Genomic DNA, 18,392 nt, shown 5'->3' on the forward strand with positions numbered 1-18,392 from the left:
ATAAGGGGTAATACTGTGTGGCATAATGTGAATAAGGGGCACTACCATGTGATTTAACGTGAATAAGGGCCACTACTGTGTGGTGTAATGTGACTAAGGGGCACTACTGTATGGCGTAATTTGAATTGGTGGTACTATTGTGTGGCCATGTCCTTTCCGTGTGAAACCACACCCCTTTTTGTGTCATGAAGTATGGGAGGGAAGACGCAAATTTATAGTTTGCAAGTGGGCGCTGAACACCCTAGCACCGGCCCAGGATGAAACATACAAAATGACACCCAAAAAACTAAAAAGAGTGTGTAGACCATTTTTTTGTCGAACATTGTCATGTCGACCTTTTGACTCTGTCAAACTTACCCATTGTCTACCTTTTAACTGTCGACCTTTTGACCCTGATGACCTTTTGACCATCTCGACCTAATGCATGTCGACATTATAGGGTCAACCTAATGACTGTCTATCTAAAACTGAGCAACATCATATGTCTCTGTCCAACTTCTTATATAATGTAGATGTCAGGCAGCTTATTTGCTTTCGGTGTAGATAGTACATATACATATTAGGTACATACATAGATGCGTGTGTATACAGAGAGGGACTCCCGAGGCCGAAACCAGGAAGTACCGACATCATAAAGGGCAGCTCTTATCAGGAGAGCTGTCCTTTGCTATACGATTTGCATATGTAAGAACATATGCAATTAGTATTGATGCGGTGAGTGGCAGGATGTACCATATCGCAGAAGCAATGTTTAGTACATCTCGCCCAGAGAGAGGAAGAGAAAGCTGATAGTGTGTTAAGGCAGAGGCGTAACTCTGGGAGGCAACGGAGGCATCTGTATATACTTTTTTTCTTCAGAACACTCCATATACACACGCATTCCGTGTATACAGTATATTATATATATATGTATATATATATATATATATACACACATATACATACATATATAGATACACACACACACACATACATATATTTATCTAAATATGGGGGGGGCACCAATATTTATCTTGCCTCCGGGTAACTGGGACGAACTTACGCAACTGTGTAAAGGTACAATATAAATAGCTATCGTATGTAATATAGCTCGCGTATGATTATGGTAGAGATGAGCGGATTCGGTTTTACTCGGTTCTCAAAACCGAATCTTATTGGCTATCCAAAACACGTGACATCCGTGAGCCAATAAGATTCGGTTTTGAGAACCGAGTAAAACCGAGTAAAACCGAATCCGCTCATCTCTAGATTATGGTAGATGTAAAAGCTTGTATATCCTCTGAGCTGCTCTTGAAGGAGCCTAAGGACATAGTTATATGCAGTTTGTTTCTTATTTAAAATACAGATGTGAGAACTTAACGTACTGTAATGTTTCTTTGGAGAATGCATGTAACAGCGCCTGCTATTCTATTTTTGTCCTGGTGACACCTTTATTTACAAGTAACTCAGCAAGAGGTGTTCCACAAAGTATTGTTTTTTCTAAAATGCGATGCTGAACTACACCAGTTTAGGGGGTTATTCCGAATTGTTCGCTAGCAAATTTCGGTTGCAGCGCAGCGACCAGGCAAAAAAACTGCACTTCTGTGCATGCGGCACAATGCACACGCGCGTCGTACTATTACAATGAACGATGTAGTTTCACACAAGGTCTAGCGAAGCTTTTCAGTCGCACTGCTGGCCGCAGAGTGATTGACAGGAAGAGGGCGTTTCTGGGTGTCAACTGACCGTTTTCAGGGAGTGAGCAGAAAAACGCAGGCATGCCAGATAAAAACGCAGGCGTGGCTGGGTAAACGTAGGCGTGGCTGGCCGAACGCAGGGCGTGTTCATGACGTCAAAACAGGAACTGAATAGTCTGAAGTGATCGCAAGCGCTGAGTAGGTCTGGAGCTACTCTGAAACTGCACAAAATTATTTTGTAGCCGCTCTGCGATCCTTTCGTTCGCACTTCTGCTAGGCTAAAGTACACTCCCACAGGGCGGCGGCTTAGCGTTTGCACGGCTGCTAAAAGCAGCTAGCGAGCGAACAACTCGGAATGACCACCTTAGTGCACACTTCTACAGTAATGTAGAGACATATGCAAGCACCCCCTGTGCTTGAAGAGTGGAGGGACACCTTTCCGTCCTGCTTTATGAGATTAGTTTGTTATAGCTGGTAATACCTGTTTAAAATGCATGTTGGTATGTTATTACATAGAGTGGTCTCTTTTTAAAGGGTAATGGGGCCTAATTCAGAGTTGATTACAGCAGCAACTTTGTTAGCAGTTGGGCAAAACCATGTGCACTGCAGGGGGCGGGGGCAGATATAACATGTGCAGAGAGAGTTAGATTTAGGTGGGGTGTGCTCAAACTGAAATATAAAGTGCAGTGTAAAAGTAAAGCAGCCAGTATTTTTTTTTTAAATTCAATACATTTTTTATTGGGTTTTACATTGATTTAACATTTAAACATTGCCAAGGGCAATACATAACAGACATACAAAATACAAACTAAAACAATAAAGCAAATAAAGAGCAATAAAATTAACAACAGGCTTACGGTTGTGTATAGAGCGCATATCGGGACGTGTGGACACGTATCCCAGTCAAAGTTATATATCAACAGAGCAGTGATGACCCATCGTTACTATATATTTTATCCACAGCGTATTACACGTTGCCACGGTATTAACATTCGTTTGAACCCGGCCGGCCGCGGGCCACACACCCCACAGATCTCCCACAGTAGGCACTTATGACAGTTGATTAAATAATTCTAGGGCTCAGCAGTACTTATCCATGAAATTAAATAGCGAGAGCTCATCCACTTTCCCCATATAGCAGTAAACTTTTTTTCCGCATTCCTGGCCAGGTATACAAATTTTTCATGTGTAACAGAAGTGTTAACCAGAGAAATCCAGGATTGTGGGGCTGGGGCTTCATTAGCCAACCACAGTCTGGCTATGCAAACCTTGGCCAAAGCACAGAGGTTCACAACATAGCGTCGACTGGGCGGATCCAGAACCTACTCATCTATAGTCGCTAATATACAGGAGATAGGTGTAAGTACGGAAGAGGGGACACCTGTATTAACTATAGCACGCATAACCTCCTCCCAAAAAACCGACACCAAGGGACATAGCCAGATCATATGCCAAAAGTCTGCTCCCATACTACCACATTTGGGACATTTTGAGTTATGGGATCCCCCTATATGCGACAGCCTCACCGGGGTCATATATACCCTATGTAGCACAAACAACTGAATTTGCTAATACCGGGCAGATGAAGTTGAAAGCCGGCACGATCCCAGAGCACCCTCCCATATATCATCCAACAATGGACCCAGATCAGACTCCCACTTAATCTTAAGGGAGACAAGGGGGTCTATATGATGCATTTGAAGTAAACGGCCATATATTTTGGAGACTAAATGTCCAGGTCCCACTGTTTTCAATAATAATTTGACCGGAGAATCAGTAAGCGCCGGAGGGCCATCAGGGAATTGGGCAGACATAGCATGTCGCAGTTGAAGGAAGCGAAAAAAATATGCAGAGGGGACATTAAATTCATGTTGAAGCTGTTGAAAGGATCTAAAAAACCCGTCAGTATATGTGTCCCAATGAGATCACTCCCCATGGTTCCCATACCCTCCTGACTTGAAGCTGACATAACTCGGGCAATCCATATTTATTGTCCAGTGGAGTGTCAGGGTCAGTGCCCTGTCCTTGCAGTATACGGTGTACCAGCCTCCAAATAGTAATATATTGTTTTATGAGTGGTAGTGCTGACATTTTGACGCTTCCACAGAGAAGCAGTCTCAATGGGGAACCACCTGGGTATTCCTGCAATACCAACTGTGAGTGTAGACTTGAAGTGTCAGAGTCATTAACCCATTCCCAAAGATGTGCTAATTGTGCTGCAAAGTAATAAAAACGAAAATTGGGAAGAGCCAAACCCCCTGAAGTTTTGGACCTGGTCAAAGTATTAAGTTTCAACCGTGCCCGTTTACTAGCCCAGATCAGAGAAGATAGCAAACCATCAATTCGTTTAAAATCTTCTGAGGGATGTATACAGGGGATTGTTGTAGAATATACAGGAGTTTGGGCTGGAAGACCATTTTAACCATGTTAACCCTCCCTGTAACTGTCAGGGGCAATTTCCCCCAGACCTTCACTTTAGTGCGAAGATAAGTTATTTGCGGTGTAACATTGAGGGAGGTAAATTTGTGAGGGTCATTAGATACCCATATGCCCAGATATTTAAAGGAGTTCACCCATCTTAATGGGAGAGTAATCAATGGGGAGACAGGGACCTCGCCCTGAAGTGGGATAATGGAGGATTTTTCCCAATTAATCAGGAGCCCAGAGTAACACCCAAACTTGTTAATAATTTCTAAAATCTTAGGCATAGACTCAGCATAGCGATCCACAAATAGCAGAACATCATCGGCATATAAAGCTATTTTCTCCTCCCTAGTGCCCACTTTATAACCAAAAATCTCAGAGTTCGCCCGTATAAGGCATGCAAGGGGTTCAATGGCCATAGCAAACAGGGTAGGGGACAGTGGGCACCCCTGACGTGTACCTCTAGACAAAGGGAAGGAGTGTGATACAAAACCATTCACCGCCACTCTGGCCAGGGGAGAGGAATACATCAACCGAACAAATTTAATAAAGTTGGGGCCTATACCAAACTTGCGCATGATGCTCCACAAGTATTCCCACTCCACGGAATCAAAGGCCTTAGCGGCGTCCAATGATACAACTATGGAGGAGGGTGCCTCACGGGGGATCTGTAGATGGGTAAATAAACGTCTGAGGTTAATGGAGGTTGATTTATTGGGCATAAAGTAACCCTGTCTGATCGGGGTGTATAAGTTGCGTAATGACTTGATTCAGTCTACATGCCAGGACTTTGGCCAGAATTTTAATGTCGGTCGGTAAAAGGGAGATAGGTCGATAAGAATCAACCTTCCTGTGATCCTTGTCTGGCTTCGGAAGGACAACAATCAATGCCTCCGCCATAGATAATGGGAGGGATTCCTGTGTAAACATCTGATTATATAACTCAAGTAATTGGGGGACAAAATAATCTAAGTGACGTTTATAGAGCTCAAACGGTATGCCGTCTAGTCCTGAAGCCTTCCCATTGGGAGCAGCATTGATAGCAACCACAATCTCCTCAGGCGAAATCGGTGCCTCGAGGAAGTCGTGCGCCTCACAAGTCAGTAAGAGGATCTGTATAGACTGTAAATATTCATCTAACTGCATTGGGGTACAGTCTAATTTTGAGCTATATAATCGCCTATAATAGGACACAAATTCAGATACAATCTGTGGAGTCTGCAATAAAATTGTACCATCTGAGGCCTCAATTTCAACCACGGTGTTAGAGGATCTCTCACCCCGTGCCAGAGAGGCTAAATACGACCCCGGCCTATCCCCAGAAGCATAAAAGGCATGGGAGGAGAAGAGGAGTCTATGCTGAGTCTTTTCCATGAGATATTCCCTCCATTCCCCCTGGGCTGACAACCATGCAGATTTGGAACTATCCAAACAATCCTGTAAATATTGTGCTTCTGCAGCAATACTTAGGGTCTCCAGTTCGGACTCCCGGTGCCTAAAAAAGGATTTTAGATTAGCCACTCGTTTAATTAAGGTTCCCCGCAAAAAGGCCTTAAACGCATCCCATAAATTAGAGATAGACTGCCCAGCCTTGTTTAACTCAAAAAATTCCCGCCATGCAGCCACCAACTCGGAGCCATCGCCCATATGTACAAGCCAGAACGGATTGAACTTCCACACAGTCTGGCCTCTGGAGCAGTTAAAATCCAAAATCAAAGTTAAAGGTGAGTGATCCGATATACCTCTAGTCTCATATCTACTATCCCGAACCCTGGGAACCAAGTCGCTCGAAAGAAGGGCCAGGTCAATCCTAGAGAACGAGGAATGGGAATGTGAGAAACATGAGTATTGTTTAACAGATGAATGTCTCAGTCTCCAGGGATCGACCAGGCCCAACCCCGACACAACATCAGCAAAGCCATTCCTTCCAGAGCATGGACCAGAGGGAGCAGTAGAGAATCTATCCATCGCTACATCTAATACATTATTGAAATCCCCCAGACAAACCACAGGTGTTCCCGGTGACAAGGCCATAAACCCTGCAGCTTTTTTTAGGACATCGGAGGAATACGGGGGAGGCACATATACGGCCAATAAAAGCAGAGGGGTACAATGAATTCTACACTTTAAAAACACATATCTCCCCCATGGATCCGATTGTACAGAGTCCAGCATAAAGGGGACGCTCCTCTTTACAAGGACAGAGACCCCCCGAGAGGCAGAAGTGTGTGTAGAGTGGAATGCCCAACCTACCAAAGGTCTCTTAATAGAAAGGGTCCTACTGCCCACCAGGTGAGTCTCCATAAGACATACCACATCAGCAGCATACTGTTTGATTTGTCTAAGCACCAGAGATCGCTTAATTTTATCATTAAGTCCCCTCACATTCCACGACAACATTTTAAGTCCAACCATGAGAAGTCGTTACAATAATAGGGGCCATAGCCCGCAGCCAGCCAGATCCACACTTGCGGCACACAATCGCAAGGTACCACCGCTCAATGAATAGATTCGTAAGCCACACATACACAAACTTCAAACATCCATACAAAAAATAACCATAGCCTTTAATTTCCCCTCTCCCCCCGCCCCCGAAACACTACTCCGAACCCGCAGCATACCTGGATCCCCAAACAGAACACTGACTCAGACCCAAAGCACACAACGAGCTATACTCTGGGTGGAGCCAAGAATATAATGGCCTTTAGAAAAGAGAAAACAAAACACAGACTAAACACTCTCAGCCATTAAACCAGATCACCCCTTGAAAATAGAAAAAGGGGCGATACATATAAAGTCTCCCCCCGGGACTTAAGAACAAAATACTATCGGATATATTTGAACCACATATATATCCCTCCCCCCCCCAACTCCCCCACCCCTCACCACCCATCAATAGAGTTATAATGGGCCTATATGAGAAGGAAAAATCGGGCAAAAATTATCTTTCCCTCCACTCCCACATCCTCAAAAAGCAGCATATAGATAATTAAACATTTCCTTATCCTGCAGTCCCCCAGTAAATATACATATAATCATATCCTGTACAGGAAGTCTCTTGCAACTAGAGTCTCAGGAATTAATCAAGGATCAGCAAGGGCCCGTCCCGCCGGGAAGCGTCTATCCAGCCACATCAACGCCTCACGAGGAGTCGCAAAACATTTTGTTTCACCGTCAGCCACTACTCGCAGTCTTGACGGAAAGAGCATAGCGTATGGCAGGTCGAGTTCACGGAGTCTTCTCTTAACAGGCAGAAATTGAGCCCTATCCTTCTGCACCTCTACCGCGAAATCCGGGAAGATCGATATCGGTGACCCGTTCCATTTTAGAGGGCCTTTCGTGCGAGCAAGCTTCAGAACAGTGTCCCGGTCACGGAAGTGGAGGAACTTGGCGATGAAGGTACGGGGCGGAGCCCCCGGAGGTAATGGGCGCATCGGAACTCCATGTGCTCGTTCCACTGTGAAGTGGGGCGAGAATTCTTCGGAACCAAATGCATCCCTGAGCCATTGTTCTAGAAATTCTTCAGGAGATGAGCCTTCCTCCTTCTCAGGCAAACCAATGAAGCGGACATTATTGCGCCGTAAGCGTCCCTCCATATCCGTTAGTTTTTTGCGCACATCAGTCATCTGAGACTCCAAAGTATCAGTGCGTCGTCCCAACGGGGTGATAGTATCCTCGACATTGGATATACGGGTTTCGGCCTCACCCACCCTCTCCCTCACCCGTTGAAGGTCTTGATGGATAATGGAGAGGTCAGACTGCACCTGCCCAATTTTATCAGCCAAGCGGGCCTCACTAGCAGTCACGGCATCCAACACTCTCTGTAATGCAGCATCGGGCGGTTCAGACGAAGCAAAGCTGTGTGCAGGAGATGGGGGCGACGCTTCAGACTGTACAGTCTCCCTCCTCTGCTGTTGAGGACCGGGATTGCGGACAAACTTCTCCATCGCGCCCGCCGCCGCATTCTGCTGGCGGCCTTTCACCATTTTGGATAGCACCCTGCCGCAGCACTCGACCAGTTATATATCAAAGCAATGCAGGCAGAGAGAAAGGGCCAAGAAGTGCAGGAAAAATATATATATATAGAAGGACCAGTATTCTTGGGTGTATCGCTGAATGTCGGCACAGAGGATATTGAGAGTTATGGACTGAAACAGGGAATTAGGCAACTTCCCACCTGGACAGTCTCTATCCCTTTAAGGCACAGTGAGGCAAGTCCCACAATAATCCTGGGCCTGGTGGGGAATCTCAGTTCCTGTATTACTTATGTAGGAGTATTTGTTTATAGTATCCAGGATAGAGGAAGGGGGAGAGAGGGTATCAATCCTGGCACTAACTCCCAGCAAGGGCACCCCCCGCAACAGGAAAAACAGACCCCTGTACCTCCGTGGCGTGTGCAGCGCCTGTGTGGATAGAGCGGTAGAGGTCCGGGGAGCGGTCCGCGGGCCAGCGAGATCAGGCACTGCAGGCTGGATAGAACACCGCTCAAAGGGTGCTCCAGGTGTCCCCACAGCTGAACGGAGCGATGTGCCGTGTGCTGCCGCTCCATATACCCGCCCGCAGCGGCCGCGGCAGGCGGCGGTCAAAGGTGACGGAGCCGAACTTCCGGTTGAAGAGGGAATGTGAGCCCGCGGCGTCACGAGTGGCTTCAGCGCTCACCAGGCCACACATATAACGGCTTCCAAACGGCCGGGGAGACAGCAGCGGTCGGTCCAGGGCACTCCAGGGGGGGCACCAATCATTCACCCAGCCCCAGTCCACAGATCAGTCCCAGGGGGAACCACAGGATAAAGTTGCAGGATATTTTGGCTGGAGAGTTGCACAATGTGTGTGCTACTCCATGCCCGTCCTGGCCACCCAAAGCAGCCAGTATTTACCCTTCACAGAAACAATATCAACCACCCAAATCTAACTTTCTCTGCACGTTACATCTGCCCCCCCTGCAGCGCACATGGTTTTGCCCAAGCGCTAACAAATTTGCTGCTGCAATCAACTCTGAATTACCCCCAATGTGTGGCCCTATTGAAGGGGGTGATCTAAGAAAAGCAACAGGTTGCCTGACACTGCTTTAAACTCTGGAAAGTTGGCAACAAATGTAAAAGTCCCACATCTTTCCCTCTTTAGCAATGGTCTGTCTAAAGCCCTGACCTATTTGAAATTACCACCTGAAACTTTTCATTTCAAATAAATATTTGCTACTTCTTCTGTGGCCTTTCTCTGCTGCACATTTCCAGTAAACCCTTGAAAAAGATTCTAAAATGACTGGCTACCAATTCATTAGTCAATCAGTAGGTTTAGTATGTCAATACCAACTGTTGGGTTCTCAAGCTACAGCCAAGTGTGACTTGCTTCAGAGTTGTGTTTCTGACCTTTATCACCACCTTGGGGAGTCTCAACAGATCAAAGGAAACGCCCGAGCCAGGTAGAGTGGCTTTATACTCTACACTGCGCTTGTTCTAATTAAGGAGCACTGTTTTCTCCTAGGTTTGGGAGATTTTTTTCCTCACTGTAGTAGATAAAATTGATTTAAGGTCACATTTGTTAGGAGTCATAGCCTCAATGTGTATTTATGTACTTTGTTTTCTGAAAATAAAAAAAAAATCAGACTTTCCATTTTGAGTCACTAATAGGGAGAATACTAATAATATATAAATAAAAAAGTCCAAAATAAACTAAATTTGTCATGCAGATTTTCATTAGTTACAACAATCTGCACAAGTTCATTTACCATACATACAGCCAGAGACATCTAAAAATGCTATAAGCTTATGAACTCACTTTTATTTGGGCCTTTTAAATGATCGTCAATTTGTACTTGCAAATAATTGATCTGCGGTGGCCCTGGAAATGAGTGGGAGCCCTTGTATAATACGACCATTGTACCCCTAAAGTCTGTAGAGCACATTTTCTAGATGGCAGAGAGACAGTGAAAGATGGAAAATGCCAGCCTTTACATTCAGTAGCAGCTGTCTACTCTCTCTCTATCTAATCACAGACACATGCAGAGAACATGAATTAACATTCTTCATCTGTGACTGACTGTGGCAGATGTGGCAGAGAAAGATATTTTGAGATTTCTATGAACATTTCTAAAGTGCCAGTTTTGCCTATGCTGGGTGGCATGTAATATGATAATGCACACTTTCTTCTGTAAGTGTGTCAATGGGAAATATCATTTCATTTTAAGAAGACATAAGGGGAATTTACTGAGGGTCAGTTATGTAGGACTTTGCAAAGCAATGTGTTCACGCAGGTTCGTTATGATATGTTGAAAGTCATCATGAGAATGTTGACATGGTCATAATGTCTCCATTAATCATGTTGACATTCATCATGTAGACACTGATGAAATGTCGACATGTTAGTATGTCAACATATCATCCCTGGTGGCCCAGAGGTGACTTGCTATACCTTTTCTTGGCAGCTGCGTCGGCTCCAGCAGCATCTTCCTGGTCCTGAGGTGTAAGTATTTCTCTGCAATCCCTACCCCTAAGACTCCCTCTAGTGCCTAACCCTAACCATCCCCCACCCCCTGCAGCCTAACCCTGACCTTTCTCCACAAACTTACCCTATACCTCCTGTCCACAGCCTAACCTCCCCCCCCCCCGTAGCCTAACCTTCCCCCCCGTAGCCTAACCCTAACCTCTGCAGCCTAACATTAACCTACCCCTGTTGCCTAACCTTAATCCTCCCACTCGCAGCCTAACCCTACCACTCGAAGCCTAACCCAAACCTCTCCTCACAACCTTACCCTAAACCTCTTGTCCATAGCCTTACCCGACATCCCTGTAGCCTAACCCTAACTTTCACCCGAAGACTAATCCTAACCTCACAAAATGACCATAAACCTCCTACCCACAGCCTAACCATACCACCTGTAGCCTAACCCTAACTTCCCTTTGCAGCCTTCCACTCGCAGTCTAACCCTAACCCTCCCACTCGCAGCCTAACCCTAACTTCTGTAGCCTAACCCTAACCTACCCCTACTGCCTAACCTTAATCCTCCCACTCGCAGCCTAACCCTACCACCCGTAGCCTATCCCTGACCTACCCCCACTACCTAACCCTACCCCCCCAAAGCTTAACCGTAACCAACCCCCACTGCCTAACCCTAATCCTCGAATCTTAACTGTAACCAACCCCCACAGCCTAAGCCAACTGTCTGCAGCCTAATCCTAAACTCTCCTCACAACCTTACCCTAAACCTCTTGCCCACAGCCTTACCCGACATCCCTGTAGCCTAACCCTAACCTCCCCCGAAGGCTAACCCTAACCTAACAAAATTACCCTAAACCTCCTGCCCACAGCCTAACCATATCCCCGTAGCCTAACCCTAACTTCCTTCTGCAGCCTAACCTTCCCACTCACAACCTAACCCTAACCTCTGCAGTCTAACCCTAACCTACCCCTGCTGCCTAACCTTAATCCTCCTACTCGCAGCCTAACCCTACCATCCGCAGCCTAACCCTTCCACTTGCAGCCTAACCCTAACCCTCCCACTCGCAACCTAACCCTAACCTCTGCAGCCTAACGGTAACCAACCCCCACCGCCTAACCCTACCACCAGAAGCTTAACTGTAACCAACCCCGACAGGCTAAGCCAACTGTCTGCAGCCTAGCCCTAAGCTCTCCTCACAACCTAATCTTAACCCTCCCTCCCAAAGCCTAACCCTAACCTCCCCCGCAACCTAATTTTAACCCTCCCCATCCCATCCGCAACCTAACCCTAACCTCTGCCCGCAGCCTAACCCTCCCGTCCTCAGCCTAACCCTAACTCCCCCCCCCCCCCCCGAGCCTAACCCTGATATCGATATCCTAAAAATGTGCCTAATTCAGATCTAATCGCAGCAGCAAATTTGTTAGCTAATGGGCAAAGCCATGTGCACTGCGGGTGGGGGGGGGGGGGGGGGTCAGATAAAACATGTGCAGAGAGAGTTAGATTTGGGTGGGGTGTGTTCAAACTGAAATCTAAATTGCAGTGTAAAAATAAAGCAGACAGTATTTGCCCTGCACAGAAACAATATAACACAACCAAATCTGATTCTCTCTGAATGTTATATCTGCCCCCCCCCCTTGCAGTGCACATGGGACCCGATTCAGACCTGATCGCTAGGCTGCGTTTTCTCACAGCCTGAGATCAGATCTGAACTGCGTATGCAGTATGCACCGCAGTGCACAGGGGCAACGGACCGCAGCAACGGGGATCGCCGGTCAGCGGCGGGTTGGTGCGAAAGTTCTGAATGCACCGGCGATCGCAAGGAGAGTGACAGGAAGAGAGTGTCTGTGGGAGGCAACTGACAGTTTTCAAGGAGGAAAAAACGCAGACGTGTCCAATCGTTGGAAGGGAGGGTGTCTGACGTTAAATCTGATCCCGGACAGGCTGAAGCGATCGCAGCAACTCAGTAAGTTCTGGGCTGCGCAGAGACTGCACAAAATCAGTTTGTGCTGTTCTGCTACACATGCGATCGCACACTTGCACAGCTAAAATACTCTCCTCCTGTAGGCGGCGACTATCCGATCGCAGGGTTGCAAAAATTGCTGCCCAGCGATTATGTCAGAATTACCCCAATGGTTTTGCCCATTAGCTAACAAATTTGCTGCCGCGATCAGATCTGAATGACTCCTAATGTCGTAATTTTACCTGGTAACATTTTGAAAATGTCGACACATTGCCTGTCAACATTGTAACAATGATAACATCGTAACTGTCAACATTGTGGTTAATGGCGACATACCCTCTGGGAGTACAGCCCTCCCAATGCTAGTGAAGTACATCTTTGCTAGAGCTAACTTCACAATGCTTTCATAGGCCACCTTTATTATTATACATCAAATTCAATAAAAAACTGTGACCTCATTGAAAGTCCAACAACTTTGTCTGGTGATATTATTTCTAGTTATTAGTTTTATGAGTTATTATGAGCTGGATGCATCAAGCATCGCGTTTTGCTTACGATGCATCCCGCTACTCTTCGCAAGCATAGCAAGCTCTACCATTAGAGGTGGTAGAGGCTAAGACAGTGGAGCAATTTAAACATGCATGGGATAGACATAAGGATATCCTTACAAAGAAATAAGGATCAAACAAGGTTAGAGAAAAAAAAAAAGTAAAAAAAAAAAAAAAAAGGGGGCATACTAGATGGGCCAAGTGGTTCTTATCTGCCGACAAATTCTATGTTTCTAAGCATAACAGTGTGCACTAACGCCGTATGTTTGAAGACAATCCCAAAGGACAGCTCTTGCGGTAAGATCTGTCCTGTGTGATGATAGGACTTTCAGATTCATAAACCTGAAAGTCCTATCTGCACATGCATGTGCTGACACGCGCGCCGCAAGGGTGCTGGGTGGGATGGGATCCCCCTCAGTGGGGAAACGTGATAGAAGTCCATAGGCTTCTATAGGGCAATGCCATCTAAAGATTGCATTGCCCACCGCCTCCAAGCCCTGTAATCTATCGCTTTACGAGGATTGGTGCATATGCGGTAAGTGGACAAACCTCCAAAATTTGCATTTTAACCTTGTTCATCCCACCCTATATCTGGTTACCTAATCCTGAGGTTCTTAGGATATTGGGCCTAATTCAGACCCTGTCGCTGATGAGCGAAAATAGCTATGAAGGGATTTTTGCAGAACTGCGCATGCGCGTACGTGCATGTGCATGGTCACTAAACTGCGTTCTCGTCAAAAATCAGTTTAAGACCTGTAGTTTAAGGGCCGTGGTCCGGACAACGGAGGTGTGTCCGGACCATTGCTGTGGTGGGTTACGGTGGCTGTGTGACATCACATGCAGTTGCTGCGACCCAAAAGATGGTGGGTAGCCATCTGCCTTCGCAGCTAGGCTGCATAAGCAGAGGGCTCCTCGAAACATGAGAAAGCATCGCTGCCGTGTGACGCTTTCGCATATCTGCAAGGGGGCAGGACTTGCCCTGTGCTGGGCGTCCCTCCGCATGTCAAAGAATTTGACCATAGATGTGCGTTTTTTCGCACATCTACGATCAGGTCTGAATTACCCCCATAGACAGCTAATGAGTGCACAAATTAAACTCTTTGCATTGTCTTGTGTGAGATATCAGCATATTATGGAGATATTTTTAAGATCTACGTAACAGATTATTTGGCTATAAACTGAATATGAGGATCCAAGGAGAGTTCTGAATGAAGGATAACTAGGCAGTGAACATGAGGAGAAGGCTTCATTGTCAACAGAAACAGAGATGTAAGGACGTCAGAACTCTCCAGTACAGTGTTTAATATTGTTCACTTGTCCCACTTATATTCTACCAAAAACATCTATTTGTAAAGAAGGTCAAACAAATTGAATCCCTGCTTACTTAAAACAGAAGCAGTTTGTACAGTATATACGGACCAATTCAGACCTGATCGCTGTGCTGTAAATGACACTGTCCTGCGATCAGAAATTGCAAGTGTGCGATTGTATGTGTACGTTGTGCGAAAACTCCTCTCAGTCAGCGGACAGCTGCAAAACCGTTCGCATCACACTCACCATCCCATGTTTTTCCCATTCTGTGCAGTATGTGCGTAGCTCAATACTTACTCCTCCAGTGCGAAGGAATCAGACTGATCGGGTCCAGAGCTGACGTCACATCACACACCAGCCCTGAAAACGCTTGGGAACACCTGTGTTTTTCTTGTCACTCCCAGAAAACGGCCAGTTACTATCCACAAAACACCTCTCCTGTCAATCACCTTGCGAATGGCCGTGTAATTGAAATTTTTGCACCATCCTGTCACTGTTTAGTGATGCGCGTGCGCTTTGCGGTGCATACGCATGCACAGTAATTCGATAATCGTCCGCTGTGCGAAAACGCACAGCAGCGATCAGGTCTGAATCGGGCCCTTAGTCATAAGAGACAAGAACCTACGTTCTCAGAATCCCTAGTACAGACAGTATTTCTCCCTTATAGCCTGCAAGGGCACACATGTCTTCTAAATATTTGTCTCTCCAATTCTCGTGCATACAGTCAATTTGAGTATGAGACAGAAAGAAAAATTAGATTAGATAAATTTATAACAATATACATTACCTCTTTTATTGGAATAGACATAGTTCAGAGGAAAGATGATACATTCATTAAAAAATTACAGTAATTTATGATTAAAGTTGTATAATAAACTTACGGTATATTTAATACGCTAAAAGTGATTTTAAGCTTTGTAACAGTTTTTATTGTATTTATGATTTACCAAACAATGCAAGTTATAAATGTAATGAAAGCTTTAAAACACATATAGAACCTTTCATGTATTTTAAAATATGTATGTATTCAAGAAAATACTGCAACTCAGACATAGGGGCATGTTCTTCTGGGTCACATTTTCATACCGCCTAACTTTTATTAATCAAGAAGAGGGATTCCTGCGCGGCGAAGGTGCACCCACAAGAAAAGGGAATGTGGCTTTATAGAAAGGGGTATGACTTCAGCGGAAAGGGGATGTGGCTTTGCGGTAATGCAGCGATCGCGAACCACGCCCCTCATTTTCCGCCACTATGGGGGCATGGCCAGCGCTATGTGAGCTGCTGGCATGTCCCCAGTCCCTCTGTCTCCGTGAATAGACTCTGTGTGCGCATTCACCGTGCAGAGTCTATTCACCGCTACTCTACAGCAGAGCAGCAAGTGACAGAAAGCCTCCCATTTAAACACCCTCCGCCTCCACCCCCACCGCGGGACACTGCTGCCCACGGGTGGGACAGTCCAAAAAAACAGGACTCTTCCGCGCAAAATTATTTGACCCCAATAATGAAAATTACTTATTGCTGCATATCGTGACAATAACTTATTCATTACTGCATTACACGTACATTTATAAACCCATAAACTTTATTCAACATACATGTATAAATGTTTATAAAGCCCTGTGATATCACTGCATCTGAGTGTGATGTGAGACTCTTCTCCATGCACCTGTAGCATTCCACATGACTGGAGTGTTGCCCTGTATGATTGCAGGATTCATGACAATATTTATACAACCAACTCTTAGCTTCTCAAGTTCTACCAAACAATAAAAATACATGGACAAACACAAAATAGGACCTAAAATATTATTGTATTATGATAACGGGTTTTCACAGGTGCGCCTGATATCTATGGTGTGTGTGACTGTAAAGAGGTGTATAATGATTTGATTCCTAAAACAATATGCAGTTTGACACCCTTAACCCTATGCGTAACGTGATGCTGATATGGAAAAAATGCAATAAACAGTATTATAATGAAAGATTCTGTTTTTATTATAAATGAATAATAAATGCTGGGAGTGTGATAAAAAGAAAAAAAGGAAGAAAGAAAAAGGGGGGGGGGTTTGGGGGAAGTGGGTGTGAGGATATTCCTCTGCTGTCAGAAACAGCGATGGAGTTCTTTGTTATAAAGGTGGAATATTTCTAAAATGTTGGTCACTCCAGAATGGTGGCGTCCCACCTCTGAGTGAATCGTTAATATGTGCAAGGCAAATGTCCAGAGCTTCAAATGAAATAGTCTATTGTCTTTGGATCCGGAAAAAAAGGAAGAAAAAGAAAAAGAAAAAAGGACCAAGAAAAATATGTGGGGTACCCCTGGGTTGCCGCTGGCGATGAGGGGTCAGGGTATTATTGTATTATGATTTGCTCACAATATTATTTATATTTTTTTCATAACTTACCCCTTCTTCTACGTGATAGAAGCTATCAGCATAGTTTACTAATAAATGAAATCATAGTCCAACAAAATGTGGATTTCAAACATGTTATTAATATAAAAACTGGTGGTCACTTATCAGCAAAACTCTGCACTGTACTCCTCCTAACAGCTGCTCCCCAATCCTCCCCACAAATAAGAAATAAAGTAAACCAATCAACTTCTACAATAAACGGAGAGGACGCCAGCCACGTCCTCTCCCTATCATCTCCAATGCACAAGTGAAAATGGCGGCGACGCGCGGCTGCTTATATAGAATCCGAATCTCGCGAGAATCCGACAGCGGGATGATGACGTTCGGGCGCGCTCGGGTTAGCCGAGCAAGGCCGGAAGGTTCTAACCTGCCTCGGACCCGTGTGAAAAAGGTGAAGTTCGGGGGGGTTCGGTTTCGGAGAAACCGAACCCGCTCATCACTAATATATACAGCCCTGAGCAGAGTATTTTGTACCTGATAGAAGGCGCCTATCGGAGAGTCCGAAAAATTAAACATGTACTTTATCAGTGCAATGTTGCATTTATATTACAGTTCAATAGCAATCTAAAATGTTAATGTAATATTGGAAACTGCTATGTAGTACTACAAACATACACCTCAACCACATTAAAAAAATGGCGGTATTACTAACCAGTCCTCCTACCTAGCACTAATTTTACCAATATACCGCAACACACCAAAAAATAAAAAGGTGGCACTGTAGCAACACCATAGGCAGCACAGCAACAGCTTGACTTACAGAAGCCTTCTCAATATCAAGAGCATCAATAGGGGATGTAGTTATGTGACCGGCGGTTCCTCTTTATTATGTTTATTCTATCCAGCTCATTATTAAAGCTTTATTTGCATTTGCCACCGGGGAAGCATGATTATCTGACCGTGTACAGTGGGGGTCATTCATACCCGTCCTCATCAGTGGCCCGTAACGCAGTTTAATGTTGGCACAGCGGCTGCGTGACAGCAGCAGTTATTGTGGGGTCTGGGACTGAGGGTCAACATCACAAAGGTCGACACACCTTAGGTCGACGCCAATTGGTCGACACACCTTAGGTCGACATGGACAAAAGGTCGACATGGAAAAAGGTCGACATGAGTTTTTTTATGTTTTTTTGGTGTCGTTTTCTTCGTAGAGTGACCGGGAACCCCAATTAGTGCACCGCGTCCCCTCGCATGGCTCGCTTCGCTCGCCATGCTTCGGGCATGGTACCTTCGCTCCACTACCGCTTCGCTCGGCACACTTTACCGTTCCAATCGTAGTCCACGTGGATCGTTAAGTATGAAAAGGTTCAAAAAAAGAAAAAAATCGTGAAAAACTCATGTCGACCTTTTTCCATGTCGACCTTGTTCCTGTCGACCTTTTGTCCATGTCGACCTTTTGTCCATGTCGACCTAAGGTGTGTCGACCAATTGGCGTCGACCTAAGGTGTGTCGACCTTTGTGCTGTCGACCTGGAGTCCGGATACCGTTATTGTGGGGGTGGAGATACAGCATTGGGGAGGCTCGGAAAATGGGGGCGGTTCGGCTGCGTGACGTCACACGCAGCAGCTTCGATTAAAAAAAAGCCCGCTGACCACCTGACAGTGCAGACCCAATATCGTTATT

At 45.5% G+C, this 18,392-nt stretch overlaps 1 long non-coding RNA gene across 3 annotated transcripts in view; it reads right to left on the reverse strand.

Annotated features, from left to right (window-relative positions):
- LOC135051279 (uncharacterized) overlaps positions 1 to 10,613 on the reverse strand; it is a 63,002-nt gene extending 52,389 nt beyond the window's left edge. For all 3 annotated transcript variants that reach the window (XR_010242157.1, XR_010242156.1, XR_010242158.1), the window contains exon 1: positions 10,512 to 10,613. This is a non-coding gene — a long non-coding RNA (uncharacterized LOC135051279). The remainder of the gene's footprint in view (positions 1 to 10,511) is intronic.
- Between the last annotated feature and the right edge of the window lie 7,779 nt (positions 10,614 to 18,392).

This window comes from Pseudophryne corroboree, chromosome 2 (genome assembly GCF_028390025.1).
Source record: "Pseudophryne corroboree isolate aPseCor3 chromosome 2, aPseCor3.hap2, whole genome shotgun sequence".
Lineage (NCBI taxonomy): Eukaryota > Metazoa > Chordata > Amphibia > Anura > Myobatrachidae > Pseudophryne > Pseudophryne corroboree.